This window comes from Lepidochelys olivacea (assembly GCF_965140295.1).
Source record: "Lepidochelys olivacea isolate rLepOli2 genome assembly, chromosome: 8".
NCBI classification, from domain to species: domain Eukaryota; kingdom Metazoa; phylum Chordata; order Testudines; family Cheloniidae; genus Lepidochelys; species Lepidochelys olivacea.
Genome location: NC_140418.1, coordinates 45,004,591 through 45,022,400, shown reverse-complemented (window position 1 = coordinate 45,022,400; position 17,810 = coordinate 45,004,591).

Below are 17,810 nucleotides of genomic sequence, written 5' to 3'. Positions count from 1 at the left end.
GCAGGGCAGGTGGTGACACAACCCCCCACTGGTCTGGATTGCACCCTGAGTGTCCTAGTACCACAGGGCAAGTTTGGTGTGGCTCATGTATTGGATGAGGGTTCGACTGAGGCTATTGCAGGGCTCCTGTGGGCCCTCCCACAGTGGTGTGGGGTAGGTGATACGGCGGGGTATGCCTGGCCCATGCAAGGGGGAGTACAAGACATGGCAGCCCAGATGCAGTGGAAATGAATGAAATCCTGCTCTTGGCCTCACACCCTTTGGAGCAGTTACACACCAAATAAAAGGGTTTAATGCCTTCCTGAAATCTTTCCAATACTGACACTAAGCAGGGCAGAAAGCATTCCTGCAGGTGACTCAGCCAAGGTAACACAGGGAGTCAATGGCAGAACCAAGGAGAGAGCTCAGCTCTTTACCCCTGTGCTATGCTTGAAGCACAAGACCATTCTTCCCCTTACAAGGGAACAGGACAGGTCACAAAATAAAAAGGAGAAGGGTGGGAAGGAGGGGGTTTGACAAGGGTACAAAGGAAATCCCATTGTGTTCCATGCAATAGAAAGGACAGCTCAAAGGAAATAAGGACAAGTCACAACAGAACTGCCTTCCAAGGTCCTTACTGTAACAGGGTATATAGGTACCTGGAGGCCCTGTGGTCCTACAACACCCTGGCCCAGGAATGGAGCAGTGAAGGTGGATCCTCCATGCCTCCCTAGAAAGGCTTCAGGGAGGCAGCCAATCAGAGCCTTGCAAGCGCAGATAAAAGGAGCTGCAGGGTCTGAGCAGGTCAGTCCCTGTCTGGGACCAGAGGGGTGAGGAAGGACTGGAAGTTGGTGAAACTCCAGGTAAAGAGGCTGGCAGGGAAGACAAGAGACCTGGCTTAACAGGGATATGTCAGAACCCAAGGACTGTAACCCTATGGCAAAGGCAGAAGATGATGGGATTAAGTGGGAAGGAGCCCAGGGAAACCATAGCATCTAATTGATGAAGTTAAAGGGATCACTGAATGCTGCCTGTAGGGTCCCGGCGGTGGGGGGGCCAAACTAGTGGGTGGGCCATGGTCCCTCCACTGGCAACTGGGGAAGTGGCCTGAGCCCTGAAAAGGGGATAAGACTGTACTGAAAGTGCAAGAAAGGGGCTGGAGTTTAAACAGGCCCAGAGAGGACCAGCCATGTGTTGGACTTTGTTACTCCAGAAGGGGACTGAACTGAAGAGATGACCTGGTTGGAGAGCTAGGACAGTGAGAACTGATGAAGACTGAGTTTCCTGTGAGAAAGCCCTGGGAGCAGTGCTCTGTAACAGCGCAGGGATGGACTTGAAGTTAGCCCAAAGGGTCTGAGAACTGAGCCCAGAGACAGGGCTAAGGGCACAGTGATAAGCCTTGGTGGTTCATCCATTGTTGATTGTGTGACTTGGCTAGAGGGCTGAGCCACCGAGGACCTTGTTCAGCAAGGGCAACAATGTACAAGGGGTGCCAGTACCAAAAAAGAAGTTCAGGATCACACCTAGCCAACAGGTGGTGCTCACAAGAGGTGAGTGCCCCCCCCCATGTCACTCATTAGCCACACCACTGTTCTCATCCATTGATGTTCTTGTACCATATTCATCACTGTGTCTGAGCACCTTCCAGTAGTGCATAAAACAACTTGACTAACATCTGTCATGTGTGTTCTCTCATCCTTTCTCCAGAGAGAGTTCTGTTTTTGAAATGTTTATAATATGTATATACACACAAATGCACACTGCTATATATTCATGTTGGAGAAGGCAGATCAAAGAAACGTACCTTGCAGAAGGTGGTGAGGTTTGTGAAGGTCCTTCATTCTTAGGGAAGTTAATTCCACAGACAGGCACCTGGCCCTGAGAAAGATCTCTCTGCTGCACAGATGAGCTTTCCCCTTATTGTTGAGAAATCCATGGGGCCAGAGGAGTGGAGTTGTTGACCATGGTCTTCAACCCGGAGGTTTAGATCTTTTTAGATCTCTTGCACCTTGATTTGATAGTCTAAGGGCTTGGTTCATATCTTCAAGTTCATGTTGGAACCAGAGCAGGGAGGGGAGAAAGGGCTCTGATGTGCTTGTGGTAGGCTGAGTTTCAGAGGAGACACATGGCAGCATTCTGTACCGGTTGGAGTTTAAGTGCCAAATGCTTCATGCCCACGTATGTCACATTGCTCTAGACCAGCTGAGAGGCATTGAAGTTGTGAATAACGGAGGCCAGGTCATTGTCCACCAGCATGGGGTGGATGGCCTCTCCCACCCGCATAGATTCACAGTTAGAGGTGGTCCTAGCATCCTGGGGTGACTCCTTAGAATTTTTTTTTCCAGTGTTTACATTTTTTTTCCATTTAAAATTGAACGGTCTAAGCCTTCTAGCTTCAAAGAAAACTTTCCAAGGCCTTAATGCTCGTGAGGAAGGCATCATGGCCCTGGCAGGGAGAGGGGCATGGAGAAGGGAGAGGAAAATGTCATGAGAGGGCCAGAGCTGCAGCTGGAGTAAACTGGCAATCGGACAGATCCCCAGATGAGGTAAATCAGCAGAGCTCCATTGACTTGCATCATTTGGGAATTTTGGCCCACAAGATCTCACCAGTGATTTGCGAAGAGTGCTCTTTATTTATCTTTGGTTTGGGCTACAGAGCAGGTCTGAAAAGGGACTAGTTCCTTTAGAGGCTTTTCACAGTAACAGAGCAGAGGTTTTCCCAATCAGGCATTGAAGCTATATGTGCCTTTGCTTTACCTTCACTGCCACTGTGTTGTTGGCCTTAACTTGCCCCTGGTGGGGCTGGTTTAGTCACAGAAAATCATGTTCAGAAGCAAATCTTCTGGCCCCTTTTGAAACTTTTCAGCCCTTCCTCTGGGTGCTTTATAGACCTTCCCAGCTTTATCCAGGCGACCCCCTGAGAGCTATCACTAACTACTGAGTCCACAGGCTCCTTACAAACTGTAGCCCTGTTGGTCATGATGACTCCTGGGCTCTGTCCATCATCTGGACTAAACCAGGCACAAGCAAGGCTGTGCCCAGTTCCCCTAAGGGCCAGCCTTTGAACAACTGGTGTTTTGGCCTGTGGATGTGCCCTTGGTCCAGTGCACCATTACAGTCAGAAATTCAGGCATGGTATCCCATGTTTTCCCTGCTAGATTCTATGGCCAAACTGCAGTTAGTAAGACTGTAAAATCACAAATATCCAGCAAGAGAACTTGGTTCATTGACTGGAGGAGTGACTCTTATGAATGGGAGGAAAGCAGTGGGGATGAAGGAAACAAACTAGGAAGAGAAGTTGAAGAGAACAGCTAGGGAAGGAGAGAAAATGCCAGAAAGAAATGGAAATTGATGAAGAAAAGCTGCACAGCATGTGAGGTTTGAGATGAGCATATTTAATGTGTTCAGCTATATTGTATTAAAGTGGTTCTATAAAGCAACTCATAACTTGGTAATATGCAAGCTCTTTAAGTCATATTTCTGCTATGTGCAGTTGCTAGCACCAAACAGGGCCCTGATCCATGACTGAAGTCCTTGGGTGTTTCCACAATGCAAACTAATAACTAGTGTAAATGCACAAGCAAATGAGCTGTTGCCTTTAGGCCCCTGGCGACCAGGGGTCAAATGGGAGTGACTTGTGATGGCTTAGCAACCTGGTGTCTTCTTCTGCCATCTTGTGCTCTGGAACAACACAAACTCTTCTTTAAAAAATAAGGATCTCTCCACCCCCTATGGCCATGATGAAAACCATGTGTGATTTCCAAAGCAGCCTTGTGATTAGCAATGGAATCTTAGTACTTGGCAAATCCCTTCCTCAAACCTTAGTCTTATTGGGATCCAGGAAGTGGGTGGGCAAAGCCCGCCCAATGCTAAAGGATCCCCCCCAGCCTAAGAGAGGGGTCCACAGGACCTGGAAAACCAAATAATTACGGGGGACAACTAATGAACAACAGGGACAGGAGTGTGGTCAAAGGATCAAACGAAGGGAACCGGACAGGGACACCGAGCAGAGAACCCCAGACAGCGCCTACTGCTCCTCAAAGGCGTCAAGGGAGTCAGTGGACGCCGCCCAGAGGAACTCTGCCCGGAGGCGTGAACGGACGGAGGATCAGAAATAGGCCCCGCAGCCACAGGAGGCTCCATCGGCCAACCTTCTCACCCTGGTTTTATAGATGGCCACTTTAGCCAGGACCAGGAGTCCTCAAAGCTAGTGCTAGGGAGTGAAGGCTTTCCTTCACTGCCTGTCTTTGTGACCATGCCCGCCTGTCATGAGAGGTGTCTGACAAAGGCAAAAGCTCCTCACCATAGTGTCAGAGCGGCTCTGGTGTTAGACTGGCTCAGCATGGTCCCTAGTGGACTCCATGGAGTCCCTGGCTTTGCTCCCTGCCCAGGTTATGGGATGTTCTGCTTGTGGGGAGGGGGATGGTGGGGGTTGTAAATATCATTCTGGTCATGGTGGGAAGGTTTTCTCAAACAAGGAGGTCATGCAGCATGAGCTGAAGGGCGTCAGGCTCTTTGGAAGCATGTTGCACACTAGATAGCCTCACTTTATCACTTAGATGAGGAAGGGCTTCATCCCCTGCCAAAGAAGTCAAGCAGAGGCTCCACCCTGCCTCATCATGAAGAACCAGGTGTGTTGATTGTATGCCTGAATTTATGGTTATTTGCTAAGCATTTCATTAAATAAGTTGCATCAGATGTCACGCGTGGAGCAGCACAAAACTTGGCAGCTGTGAGGAGGGAAGCTTGAGGCCTGGGCATGCCTGGCATCAGCGAAGCAGGAAGCTGGTCCCTTATGTTCCTGCTGTTCTGCACTTTGTCCCAGGTTTCATGACCTTCACTGGCCCAGAAGAGCCTCTGGCACCTCACTGGCAGCTTGGAGATGACTTCTGATGGAGAAATCTCAAAATGTAAAATGAAGCTATTCTGCTGTAGGCCTGTAGTGTCTGTACCATCTCTGTACCTATTGGAGAGGCACTGTCATCCCTGTAGGCCATCTTTGTCCTCTGTCACTCCTTTTTGTGAGCACTCACTCCCATTGTTCTGCATTGAGCTCTAAGTAGACCAAGGTTTGCAAGCATATTAGTTCCTAACAAAAGCATTTCTCCTCTGCTTGAAGTGTTTCCCTCTTAAGATCTGAGCAGACAGAAGAAGAGAGAGTGGGAAATGACAAAGTGCATGGCACTAAATTTGTATGTGCAGCACATCTTCCTGGTTTGCAAAACTGACGAGAGACTTGAGATGATCCCTTTCCTACTGCAAGTATTCCAAAGTGCTTTGCTATTTCCCCTTTCCACAATTCGGATGCACCTCAACTCTGACCTGCAGCAACATCTGCTACTCCAGTCCTGAACCAAAAAGCCCACTTTATAACTTCAAAGCAGTCACATTAGCTAATTGGTTCTCTTAGCCTCCACGAGGCAGATAATTACTGTCCCTGGTTTAGAGATGGCAAATTTGAGGTGGTTTGGAGTGAGCTTGCCAGAGGTCGCATGAGTCCATTGCAGAGCTTGGTTTGGAACATGGCAGTCTCCGGGGCCTAGATTGTTACAGGCATTTAGGTGCCTAACTCCCATTGACTTCAGTAGGAGTCAGGCACCTAAACACCTTTCGAGAACTGGTCCGGGATGCTAGTCTGCAGGAATGAAACTATGATGAAACCTTCCTGGTTCAGGTTAAAAATCTTAATGTCCAAATGTTCTTACCCGGGTTACTAGTAACACCAGTAATGATGTTTGAGATGCTCAAAGCGGAAATAAATCTTGATCTTAGGTGCTTCTCCTTGTGCTGTTTGGTTTTGCTTTTCTACATTTTTCTATGCTTGTACAGTCTATTTTAGTCTGTCACTTTCACTTCCTGATCCATTAACAATGATAAAGGGAGTGGCTGACACCAGAGAGAGCAGCTTTTGTTTTTAAGAAAAAGGAGGTGGGGGAGGAAACTGTTTCCGCTGGAATTGTGGGTTTTTTGTTTTGTTCTTTTTTTTAAAGGAAACACATCCCTTGGTCTCGCTTTGTGTAAAAAAAATTTTGCACTTATTACGTTTTGGCCTAAATTCAACCCAACTATGGTTTTTAATTTGATCCAAGAGCTCTAAGTTACACCCCACACACTCCAGGACACACCTTTCTGTGTGTGCTGTTAGCTAGACTCATTTCTCATGTCTTCCCAGAGGCATGTTTTTGACCAGACCACTTGTTTTCTTCTCTTAATCTCCCCCCCCCCCCCACCCAAACCAGTTTCTACATCCCCCTAATCAATGCTGTGCTTGTGGCGAGGTGGGAGACTAGTGGCACCTTAGAGACTAACCACTGTTCCTCAGACGTTCCTGTTAACTGCTGGAAATGGCCCACCTTGCTTATCACTACAAAAGGTTTTCTTCCCCCCACCCCCCCCCACCCCGCTCTCCTGCTGGTAATAGCTCATCTTAAGTGATCACTCTCCTTACAGTGTGTAGATAACACCCATTTTTTCATGTTGTGTGTGTATATAAACCTCCTCACTGTATTTTCCAGTGAATGCATCCGATGTAGTGAGCTGTAGCTCACGAAAGCTTATGCTCAAATAAATTGGCTAGTCTCTAAGGTGCCACAAGTCCTCCTTTTCTTTTTGCGAATACAGACTAACACGGCTGCTACTCTAAAACCTGCAGGGAGAGAGCACCAAGTTTGTAGAGAAAGCTTAGGCTGCTTACGTCTTGTTGCTCACAATACAAGGGAAAAGGAAAGGCTCTCCGAACTGCCTCCAAATACACCTTTCTGATATCGAGGAGCCCAGAGTGGAATACGGTGTCTTTCCTAGAGCCCCGCTCCCAATAGTTTTATTTCCACAGAAATACTCAGTCTTTTAAGTTGCTCAGATCTACTGCAGAAAATTGGTGCCTCCATCCAGAATCTGTATGGCCCAGACAAATAGTCAATGAAGCACTTGCCTTCATGGAACATCCGAGACAAGCCTACGTATTGCTCACTAGGTCTCCTTTCTGTGTGGTGAACGTTACCCTTCCTTCCATCTGTTAGACAAGCCAGAGCTAGGCTTTCAGCCTCATTTTGACTTTGCATCTTGCTCTCTCACTCTCTGAGCCACAGAACCTTTTCCTTCTGCTTGATGTGACAGGCCAATATACGCCATGAAGCTATCCTCTGTTCTGGTGTTGGTGCTGATGCTACTGAAAAAGCCAAATGGCAGCTTATTACATGAATTCCTCATAATTTAAATGCTTATGTGGAGATTTGCAAGTGATTAATATTTGAAAACTACTATGTCTTTGATCTTGCCTTAGGATCCTTGTACAGTGTGGTGTTTTTGTTGTTTTTTGCATTGCAAGCTCTTTTGAGCTGGGAACACACTTTTCCAGTAGAAAGAACTTCTTAATCAATTAGTTGTGAATAATCCTGTCTCCCCTGAATTTTGGTTGCCATTCACACAGCTCTCCATAACCCGCCCTTTGTCTGGGAAGCATCCTAGAGCTGTGGAGTTGCCCAATGATGCTCAAGGCTGGAGTAAGCCATTTCAAGCACCCAGGCATGCTCTGGGAAGGGGAATGTGGGGCTGCTCATGTACTCCATCTGCTGGGCTGCAGGGGTCCTGCCTATACTCCTCTTTGGGCAGACGCCTCTTGCTCCCCAGATCACCACTGCCCTTCTGAGGGCAGGCAGCTGTCTGTTTTGGAGGAGGAAGGACCCAGCACCAGCCCAGCTGAGCAGTGAAGAATGAGGGGGGATTTGATAGCTGCTTTCAACTACCTGAAAGGGGGTTCCAAAGAGGATGGATCTAGACTGTTCTCCGTGGTAGCAGATGACAGAACGAGGAGTAATGGTCTCAAGTTGCGTGGGGGAGGTTTAGGTTGGATATTAGGAAAAACTTTTTCACTAGGAGGGTGGTGAAACACTGGAATGCGTTACCTAGGGAGGTGGTGGAATCTCCTTCCTTAGACATTTTTAAGGTCAGGCTTGACAAAGCCCTGGCTGGGATGATTTAGTTGGGGATTGGTCCTGCTTTGAGCATGGGGTTGGACTAGATGACCTCCTGAGGTCCCTTCCAACCCTGATATTCTATGAACCCAGGACCGCAAGGTTCATGGGAGTAGCCACACTCCAACCCTCCACCTGGCAGCCTGCTGACAATGGCTTTCCTGGGACCCATGAAACCCCGCCCCAGTGTTGATGCTCCAATGCAAGATCTGATTGACAGAATCCCTGATTGTCCTGCTGGCCTTACTTAAGCCAGCAGCAGTAACAGGAAGCTGTCTGAACAACTTGGATCCACCCTGCTCTAGAGTGTGTCTGCTGTGTGCTTTCTGCTCCTTCATTCCCTGGCATCCCAACCCAGTGTGACTCCTGGTTTTCTTTGTCTCCTGCTTCTGACCTCCCAGCATCCTGGCCAGCTGGCTCGTGTCTCATGACTGGGTTTGGCTGCCTGTGACCCAGCCATGATACAGAGTACTTTGCATGGGGGCCCCATTGACATAGCCCTAGCAGAGCTGTGATAGGCTAGTAGCAATGAGGAGAACCCCCACATACAGCATCCTGTGCGAGGGTGTTGGTGGTTGGGGCAATCCAGAGCAGCAGGTTTCAGGGTTGAGGTGCATAAGGCAGTTCACACACCCACAGCTAGTGTTTCAGGCTCATACAGACGCTGCTGCATTGTTTATGCTTGATTCATGGTTTCAAGCTTTTTTTTTTTCTGCAGCCCTGAGGGTTGGAACCATGGACATTAAAGTAGAAATTCTGATCTATCAAAAGCTGGGACCCTAGATGTTTTTATTTTGTAACTATATGGATATATTTTCTTATTGACTCGGCACTAGGAGTTAAGTGACTTGTCTTTTTGCCCAATAACACATAATGGGTTAAGCTCATAACTGATTATTTGAAGTCGCCAAAATGGATGTGAATATTTTTTTTCCCCTACTGACCCAGCTCTAGCAATCACCAGGAGCAAGTCAGCATTTGCTAGCAACTAGTGCATGGTAGTATCCAAGACATCCCAGTTACTACGGCCATTTCCTGTATTAACTACGGGGGGACACGGTGTCTGCTGGAAAATGCTGAATCTTTATTTGGGACCATTGCAGATTGCCACAGCCATGGAGAAGGGGTTCCCCAGGCCCAGTAATCAAACCAGCGCCTGTCCACTTGATGCCTTGGCCTGTAGATTCAGGGTCCGCACACTTGAGATGGGCTTAGTTTAGAATGCGTTGGCTAACTCCAAATCCCAGACTGAGACATAAATTGCCCTGGCGCACACAGAAAACAGTGCTCTGACATTTATGTCCCTGTACCATACATGGACTGGGCCCAGGGCTTGCTTAGCCACACCATCATAAGACCCATTAACACTCTGCCAGAGTGGCTGAGGTTACCTTAAATCAGGTCTCTTGCACACAGTGCCACCTAGTGGATAAGTAGTATAATACAGATTTGCATTCTGCTACGCTGACTGGCTGTCTTCTCCTCAGATCTGCAGAAACATAACAATTAAAATGCCTTTCCTGTTTCCTTTGCAGCAAACTGCCTAATTACCACCCTGCCTCTGCTTCCTTCAAGTTTTGCTCAAGCTGCAAAACAGCTGTAGAGTGCTGGATGCAAATGCAGTGTTTGGACAGGCTGTCATATCAGCACCAAGGACTCTGTTGCCTTAGCGATTATCTTCCCTAGCAGTGATAATTTCCTAATAGGCTGGTTTCAGAGTAACAGCCCTGTTAGTCTGTATTCGCAAAAAGAAAAGGAGTACTTGTGGCACCTTAGAGACTAACCAATTTATTTGAGCATAAGCTTTCGTGAGCTACAGCTCACTTCATCGGATGCATCCTCCATGAACTTATCTAATTCTTTTTTGAACCCTGTTAGTTTTGGCCTTCACAACATCCTCTGGCAAGGAGTTCTACAGGTTGACTGTGTGTTGTGTGAAGAAATGCTTCCTTTTGTTTGTTTTAAACCTCCTGCCTAGTAATTTCATTTGGTGACCCCTAGTCATCGACCCACTCCCAAGGCTGCTATCTTTCTAATAGCTTCTTATCTATTTAGATGTATAGAAATTGGAGGCACCCATGACATAACTCCAAAATACATCTAAGCCCAGCAGTACAGCTTAACATAACCCAGAGCCACGGGGCCAGACATCTTAAAAACTCCAAACCCCTCCATCCCTTCCCCACTCTTAGACCTAGACAACTGGCTCCTTCAACACTTCTCAAGCTGCCAGTTTAAAAATACCTTGCTTATCCCTAGTGCATGGTGGGGTGGACATTAGGGAAACAAAAGTGCCATCCAGCATCAAATTCTTGTGCCAAAGCCAATGAGATAGTGTTGGTTGGAAAGTAGCCAGGGGGAATATTGGGCACAGTGCCCTTCCTGTCATCCAGCTGACCCCTCTATTCCCCCATCAGACTAAATGTAACTCTCTAATGGAAATGGACAGGTTTTGACCTCCTGACAGTGCCCCTGAGAGCTGAAGTGAGACGGGGAGTCAGCATGGCTGTAAGGGTGTACTCCTCTAGTCCCCACGGCTGCCAGGGATCCGCTGGACACTGACACCAATGAGGGAATCAAATTGAGCTGAGTGCAATGGGGCTTTGGTGACATGAACCTACCTGTGCAAGTTAGGGCTCATTCTACCAGAGTCCAGGCAGCCTCTGCTGCATCTCTTGAGGTATCCCAATTCAAAAATGTTTGTAAAATTGCTACTTGGAGTTCCATTCACACCTTCACCCTGCACTATTCCCTATTGGAGGGCTCGAGATCAGACACTTGTGTTGTAGTTGACTATGAGCACCACATGCAAGACACAGGTTACTGCTTGTGAGTCTCCAGAAGTGGAATCTATGTGGGCAATCACTCAGAGAAAGAATATTTACTACAGCAACTGTGCAGGCCCTCTCAGAGGTCCAGAGAGGCCTGGGCACTTCCAGCTTTTGAGGCCCCCAGCCATAATAAAAATAAAAAATGACAACACATGAAAACAAAATAAGACAGCAAAAAGGGACATAATTTGAATATTTCTTTTATTTAACAAATGCTTTTCTAACCTTTTTCTGTGCAAATGCACTAATTACTGAGGAAAAATCTTGCTTTTGTGCAATGTCACCGTTGATATTAAACATGGCAAGCCCATTCAAATGCTCTTGTCCCATAGTTGAACGGAGATAGTTCTTGACCTGCTTCAACACGTTAAAGGTGCATTCACCTGAAGCCACTGATGCAGGCAAGCTGACAAAAATATGCAATGCAATTGTGATATTAGGAAACACTCCAGAGAGTCCACATTCAAGTATTTCTTGAAGCAATTCCTTTGGCTTGCAATCCAATTTACAGTTAATGGAATATATTTGTTTGAGGAAGATGACCTCATCACTGAGATCTTTTGAGATTTCTTTGTTGTACTGTTGCTGAAATTGTTCAGCTGCAGAAAGTAGATCTTCATTACTCAGTCTGTTGAACTGCCAAAGAAACCCTAAAAGGGTACAAATTAGTCGCAGTGGCTCAAATCGATGTGTAAGACCTGATTGAATAGAGTCAATGATGACCAGGAAGACATCTGACCCGCTGCTCAGCATCGGATTCAGTAGGTAAAGTGCAACTGGTGGAGAACTCAGATGAAATGCCAATATTCTGTGTTCCTAATTTGGACTCAGTCAGGATCACATCCCATTGTTCACGAATCTGTTGAATGTCATTGATAAGACTTTCAATGTTATCCCTCTTAACTTCAAGTGTAGCATTGCGTGCTTCAATTACCAGATTAGTAGCTTCATCCACAAAGATGATATCAGCATGCATTCAAATTTGGACATGTGCTTCTGAATAGACTGAAATTCAGTTCGAGCCTGTGCAGTGAGACTAAGAGATTCCAGCTCATTTAAAGCCTTTCTCACTGAATTCAAATGCTGTGCAACTGGTTGCACACCATCAATCCATGCAGACCATCTAGTTTTAGACATCCCATGGCGTGAAACAGGAAGATATTGCTTCAGAATTTCCTTTGTGGACTGCTACTGAAGAGTTTGTATGTTTGCTGAGCCGTTCCAAAGTAAGTAATTGCCTCCTTGCATGATTCAGCACGGTCAACACCTACAAGGTTTAGTGTGTGGTTTCCAGAGCTGGAGAAAATACAGTTTGAATTATGCTCAAGCAGAACTGCTTGTACACCTTTGTACTTCCCAGCCATATTAGATCCATTATCATAGGCTTGAGCAATGCAGACTTGAAAATCTAACTTAAAACCTTCTAGAATTGTTAGCACTTGAGCAGCAATTTCTTTTCCAGTTTTCTCATGAAATTATCAAACAAAATAAACCTTTCTTCAATTTAAAATTTTGAGTTGTCTACAGTCTTAACATATCGAATAACCACAGTAGTCTGTTCCTTGTGAGAACAATCTGGAGTGGCATCAACAATGTTTGAAAAATACTTGGCATTTCAAATCTCATCAAGAATTGTTGTTTGTACGAATGACCCACATAGCTCAATAAGCTCATTTTGTATGTGTGTGGAGAGATAATTGATTTGCATGCGCTTTTGACTCCTGCGATTCTCAAACACATTTCGATAACATGCTCTGATAAAAGTGGGTCATATTTGCTGAGGAGCTCAACTGTGCCTAGAATGTTTCCAGCTGCACGATCACCAATACGTTGACTGGAACCAAAGAGAGCCAATCCCCACTCAGAAAGAAAAAGGATGACATTCAGGGTGTGCTCAAGAAGTTTTTTTTTTTTTCCAGTTATTAGTTTCTGTAGAGAGTTCAGTCAAGAGTAAATTCTCAACTGAACTTTCAGCTGATGGTGCCCTACTGGCTGATTTCCATCAGCACAGTTTTCTTTGTGTGACGTTGAATTCTCATGTGATGATACTCGGTCTTTCAACTTCCTCCAACCTCTGATGCTCCATCCTGATTGATCAGAGAGAACTGATGCATTTGCAGCACTTTTGTTCAAATTGAAGCAGGGTGCACAGTACAGAGATTGTTTTTCAGTACTCCAGCATAACCAGTCTCTTGTGCAGGTCTCACCATTTGGAAGAGTTTTTGTCAGCAGATGATTAGGGAAAGCAAGATTATCAGCATCTCATGGAATCTTACTTGGAATTTCAAAACAACTAATTTGAAGAAAAGACTGCATTTGGGCAGCATTGCTCTTTTCAATAATTCCAATGTCAGTCACAGTCAAACCTGTAGTACTCATGAATTGCTCTTGTTGCGTAAGATCTACATCTTCCTGTTGCTATTGAGTTTCTTGATTGTACACAGGATCTTCTGCCTGCATCTGTTACTGTTGGCACATCTCCTTCTTGACTACTGTCCTCATGTTCAGGTATTGGCATTGAAATATCACCTGTTGCAGGTGCAGAGTTTTCATTAACTGTAGCATGGTTTGTTGGGTAAGGTGTGTTTTTTCAGTGGTTTGAGAAATGAAGTTTATTGGCTTTGAGCTCTTAGCAGCTGCTTCACTCACTTGTTTTCTCCGTCTCTTGCTTGCACCACTTTCAGATCTCCTTCTGTTACCTGCACACATTAGGGCACCCCACCTTTTCCCAGTCCATAGGGCTCCAGGCATAACCTGGTTAATTTAGGCACACCCACCTTTTCCAAATTTGTAGGGCTCCAGGCAAAAAGTACCTACCCGTACCCAATTTGTAGGGCTCAGGGTGTAACTAACCTGGTCGATTTAAGTACCCACACCCTTTCCCAAAACGTAGGGCTCCAGGTGTATACTACTATTGCAGGTATGGAGGACCTTTTACCAGTGAAAGAGACTTACACAGTAATATCCTTATTCTCTATTATTAACAATTCCCAAAAACAGAATGTACACATACAGTGCTCCTCACTCCCAATAATACAGATGAACTTTTCTTGATAGCCAGTCAGGATCAGGTTCAGCTGGGGGACTCCAGTTTCTGCACGGTGTGATTGGCAGAGTGTTGAGGTCTGGTAGCTCTGATCTTTGGGGCTGGGGCCTGGAGCTGGATCCCAAAGAACTTCCTTTTGGAACCCAGTTTATATAGTGAAATTGGAGTCCTTTTTAGCTATCCCTTAACCAATTATTATACTAAAATTTTACTAACCAATCGTAACATAGTGTACCAAAATTCTTTAACCATCCTAGCCCACCACCACCATAATTAATTTGCACCTAGCAAAATTAATTATGTAACAGACAGAAACAATTAAAGAACCAGACAGAGACCATACAGATAAACAATAGGGAAGTGGGGGCTATAGTGACAAAACAATAAGGAAATGAAGATTTCATAACCACAACTACTGAGAAGTGGTTTCTTGCCAGACAGAATGCCATCAAACTAAGTTTTCTTTAACCATCTTAAGATTTGTTTCTTTATCTGGTGATAGTGGGTGCCATTAGGACGGGGTCTCCTCCTTACCAGCCTGATATTACATTGTTTTAATGTAATTTAGATGGAATGTGAGGTTATGAATTCCTGCTTCTTAGCTAATGGCTGCTGCTCGGCTGCTCTTTAATCTGGCTGCAGACAAAGGCCTTATCCTTATACTTCATAGTGATCTATCTGGTCAATATGTAGCCTATCCACACTTGAAATATTCTGCTGTAAATAAGTAGCTTATCTACACTTGAAATATTCTACTGTACACAAATACTGAATGGTACACACATGCTGAAAAGACTTAAAATGAAGAAATACTAATTAAGAACACAAAATGAAACAGTCAGACAGGTTATTATCTTTATCACTGAATCAAAACTCAAGCATGCAAGGTATAATAGAACAGGCTGAGCTGAAGACAAAGGGATGTCATAGATACAGACAGAGGGATGATGTCCAAAAATTTCAAACGTGTGTCCTCACGAAACTCACTGTAAAGATTGTCTTCACAAATTTTCACCTTGAATCTGGGCCTGTAGACTACAAAAGCCTATGATAATGACCAAGCTAGGTCTCAACCAACCAACCAACCAGTCACCTCTTTTATCTACCATATGAAGATAATAATGAGGAATTCTCACACATAAATAATTCCTTGGTCAACTAGAGGTAAAACTATAAAGACACTAAAATGTAACAATTCTCTACCTTTCAACATGCACTTGATCAAGCACCAGCCACTAGTAGTGGTTTGTTTATATAATCAGCTGAGCTGAGAGGACACATTCATCACGGTCTAATCTTGTGCCATCAGAACCAATATATTTTTATTAATATTTATGAACATTTTTAACTCTTTAATATGACCATCTAGATCAGTTAACAAAAAAAATGTCTTTTACCAAATCACATCTCTGATTTGCTTAAATTTACAGCTCTAAGCTGAGAGAGTGTCACATTTTGGTCCAATAGGGATGCGCATAAAAACAAGTTGTGAAACTTATCAAATGCCAAAAAGTTAACAAGTGTCTAAATTCGAGGTCCCCTTTGAGCTTGAGGCCCTGGCCAAAAGGTCCTCCTACCCCCCACCCCAATTGGCCCTGACGAACATTTATTTGCTAGGAACTGGAGTGAGACTAGCATATGGCCAAAGAATCAGGTGACCACTCGAGGGGTTCAACAGCACAAAGAACATCAGGGTGTTGCCGGCACCCAGTGCCGAGAGGCAAAACAACAGCAGGGTGTGCTACCTGGTGTGCTTCACCCAATAATCACAACGGGGTGGAGAAGCAGAAAAGTTTATTTGAAGTTTCAAAAAGGTACAGGGAGAATAGAATCTCAAATCCTGCACACAGAGCAGGAAGTTACACAGGCTTTTATACATCCTTTCTTCAGCATACTTATCCAATAGCAAGCTGCCCTAAGTATCCATATAGCCAGTCAACCCAGTTACCAGCTAGTTCCCTTGTTTTTTGTATCATTTGTTAAACTATACATAAAGCTGCTTTATTCAGCATTTTTCTTCCATATTTGCCCTGTTTGGCCTTGTTTAGTTTCAGGCAGTCTGACTCTGCAACATATTGTTGCAGATCCTCAGCATAACTGCTGTGAGCGCCTTCAGGCGGGGGGGCCAAGGACACTTGGGCCTAGTACGCAGAGCTGCTGCGAGTGCCTCCAGGCCTGGGGGGGGAGAGAGGGCCAAGGACACTTGGGCCTAGTGCGAGGGGGCTTCATCGACACTCGTGGTCTTCCATCCCCTCGAGTTACCTAGTGGCCATGCCCCAGTGTCCCCAACAAGGGTGTCTGCACCACATGCAATGCAGTAGGGATTCTTGGAAACAGCACCGGTAAAGTTGCTTCCTCCTTGGCAGTGGGATTGCTGGGAGGAAACCCAGTGTATGAAATGCTACAAGGGTAATTTAACAAACCCTATAGGTATCCTCTACGTCCACACCTAGAGCAATCAGCAGCTGCAGGGCTGCGCTACTGCGTCCCCAAGGAGGGAGGCAGGGAGCAGCCCATCTGCTCTGCAAGGCACAGGAGCTTCCATTTTAATCCTGAGGCAACCAAAGCTAATCCTGGCAATTACGCTGTCTCCCCCACATCCCACCATGCCCCCCCTTCCCACCCCCCCGGCTGGGAGCACTGCAGCACTGACTGAAACATACACACGCTCCAGAATGACTGCAATGGGACTGCACATGGCAGGGACAGGACTGAGAGCCAGCAGCTCAGAAGTAGATATTTAATGCTCCGCAGTGCGAGGATGCACAGAGAATATTCAGTGCAGTTAATGCTGGGGAGAGACCAAAGCCCCATCACGGTGTGACCATGGGTAATCACAGTGCTCAGACCTACCAGCTTGTGCTTAGTTCATCTACTCTTTGGGACAGGGAGAGCCTGTGTGTGTGTGTCACAAAAAGGCCCTGACCCCAGATTGGGGCCTCCCAGTTCTATTGTCAAAAGACCTGTCCACTTCTAGTAACAGTTATTTATGTGATTAGCAGAGATGAGACACTAATTGTTTACCTCAGTATAACTAGGTGAGGTCAGCCCCAGATGGGTGGTTGTAGGATTGATCTCCAAAAACTACATCAAGGTAAAAGCTACCTGTGCCTCATCTCATCTCCACAGTGAGAGGGTTAACCCACGTTATTGCTTGTGCTGTAAAAATGCACTTATTTGGGCAGTGAAGACATAGCCAGAGTGGAGAAAGGGAATCTGAAATCTTGCTGATAGTAACCTGACTACTGAACTTTGCACAATCTGTAAACTGGGGTGGATCTGGCACTAGTCTTGTGGGGTTGTTTCCTGCCCATTAACCAGCTGGCTATTCTGAGAGGCAGGAAGAAGAGAAAAATCTCTCCCATCAGTCCCCAAGCTTCCTCTCTTCCCCTGCATGAATAGGAGGGGGAGAGCAAACACACACAAATACCAGCCTGGTGTGGCCATGCCATGGAAGAAGAGTGGAGCCAATGTGTCCTCACTCTCCCAAGCTGGAAGAAGTCCCCCTAAAGGACAGTGCACAGCTGAGGCTGCAGGGCAGTGCATGCAACCAGAAAGGGGCAAAGCCAGGGGCCAGCAGCTCTAGACAGCAGCTTTCCCTGGAAGTTTATTGTATACAACAAAACCCCATGAGGATATCTTCCAGCACTAAATCATGATCCAGAGTTTTTATTACAGTTAGAGGGAGGGGTATAGATGTGGAACAGGATGTCAGCAACTGCATAACACAGCCACCAGGGCAGGGACTGCTGAGACATCATGTGGAAGAGTTGCTTCTCCACTTGGATGAACTGGGATCTGCAGGGAGGGGCTGAGATTCCTCCTAGGATTCCAAAACCCTGAATTTTTGGGACAATAGAATCTTTGACCCATTGGTCCATAGCACCCAGAGCCACTAATCTCTCCCCACGAGGGGAGAAAGTTTGGGGAACTCAGCATTGCAGTGATGTGGCAATCTCTCACAGTAACTGTTCCCCTAGA